The sequence below is a fragment of the Saccostrea cucullata genome, unplaced genomic scaffold (genome assembly GCF_032062105.1).
Source record: "Saccostrea cucullata isolate Sc308-1 unplaced genomic scaffold, CSIRO_AGI_Scuc_v1 ctg15641, whole genome shotgun sequence".
NCBI lineage: Eukaryota > Metazoa > Mollusca > Bivalvia > Ostreida > Ostreidae > Saccostrea > Saccostrea cuccullata.
The window spans coordinates 2215-4428 of NW_026918174.1; positions in this window are offsets into that span (position 1 = coordinate 2215).

Consider the following 2214-nt stretch of genomic DNA (forward strand, 5'->3'; position numbering starts at 1 on the left):
ACGTCCATATAGAGGCGACTGTGACGAAAATGAAAGAGTTAATCGTACTTGAACAAAGGACTACAATAAAATTTTGTGTAAAACTAGGTAAATCCTTCACGGAATATACGATGATTTACATAAAGTTTATGGGGAATGTGGGCTTTCAAAAGGTACAATAAGTAAGTGGATGAAACGTTTTATTGAGGGAAGGGAGACGGTGAAAGATGATGATAGATCTGGGTGCCCGCTGAACGTAAGTACCGAGATAAACGTGTCTGAGGTTATGTAATGAAAGATCGAAGAGTTACGATTAGGGAAATAGCTAATGATCTTAGCATGTCTTATGGAACAGTTCAAGAGATTTTAACGAGTAAGCCTAACATGCAGCGAGTTTGTGAGAGATGGGTCCCTCGCCTCCTTCTGCCAGAGCAAATGAGGGTGAGAGTGAATGCGTGCCGGTCCTACGTTAGTAGATATGAAAAAGAACAAAATTATTTCATGAATAGAATCATCACATGTGATGAAACTTGGGTACATTTCTATGAGCCAGAAAGTAAACAACAAAGTTCAATTTGGAGGCATCCTTCCTCGCCATCACCAATAAAAGCACGCGTAACCAAGTCAGCAGGGAAGGTTATGCTCATAGTTTTCTGTGACATCAACGGTATAATTCTAAATCACATGGTACCACCAAAAACTTCAGTTACTGGGGTCTACTATGCACGGTTTATCAAATCAGATTTGATGAGAGCAGTAAAGAGAAAGCGCCCAGATCTGATAAGATCTGGATTCATTCGGCACCATGATAACGCACCTAGCCATAAAAGTCGGGTTGTGATGGACACCATGGAAACACTGGGTATAGAAAACCTAATTCATCCCACCTACAGTCCAGATTTGGCAATTTGTGACTTCTGGCTATTTCCAATTTTGAAAGATAACCTATGGGGAGAAAAATATGAGTCCCGGGAAGATCTTGGTACTGCTGTGAACAAGGTGCTAAGGGTCATGTCACGTGATGGCTTAGATCACGTGTTTCGCGCATGAACCGATGGGAAAGGTGCATAAAAGCTAGAGGGGCCTACTTTGAAAAAGAATAAACTCAAAATATAACTTTGAAAAATATTTTAAAAGTTATTTAATTAGTTTGCGAACTTTTTGATCACCCCTCGTATCATCAGTATTTTAAAATATACCGGTATGATTCTTTATGCATTTTTATTTGAAAAATGTTGTTTCTTGATTTTAGGCTTCTTTGCTAAAACATTCTACAATGGAGGTAAAGGACGGAAGCACGATTCATTTTCTCTCATTACCTCCCCCATGGGATTCCACTTCTGAAAAGCTGCTTTTGGATTATCTAGACCAAGTAATGCATGATATTATAGAGATAGAGTCTGTTTCAAAGGGTAACAGTTCAAATTGACTTCCCAAGGAAAACCATTGTCAACCGACGCGTCAGCGGAGGTTGACGGTGGTTTTCTGAAGGGAGTATATTGCAACTATGACCCTCCAAAACAGGCAAAATCCATTCTATTATACTGAATGTCTCATTGATGTCAGCAAAAAACTCGTCGATCGTTTAATACGTTCAAGTTTAGAAAGCTTTCAACTTTCCCGGTTTTATTTTTCTCAATAAGAAAGCTTTGGAAAATATTCATTTACCTATTATTGTTTGTTTGATACTCAAAGACTCCTTTATCATGTAAGATTTCATTATTTGTGCACTTCTAAAGCATGTTCTGTCTGTCGTTTGTTGTTTTCAAGTAAGCTACATCAGATACAAGCTTTTATTTTTTGGCGTCAAGTTTATATGACTTCATTCAACGCACAACTGCTGTTTTGAGAATTACACTGTTAACCTTACATGCATGCTTTGCACGAATGTGACATTGTCGTTGTTTTACCCGTTGTCAAGTGTGTTGTTAACAACGAGGGTAAGATTACAAATTGTTAAATACATATAAATCAATCAGGTTTTAGTATTTAACATAAAAGTATAACATATTATATATATGTTTTCACAGGAAAAGATAGAAAACTACTGCATACTTAGTAGTGAAACAGCTATTTTGAGATACTGTGAGCATGGTTCTTGCACAGTGAATAAATTAAATGACAGGAAACCTGTACGGTTTTCCAGAGGAGAAAGAATTCTTGTTGTACAAAGTGAAGGTAAATAAAATTAAGATAAAAAAATCGCTATAGAATTCAAATTTCAGATCAGATGTT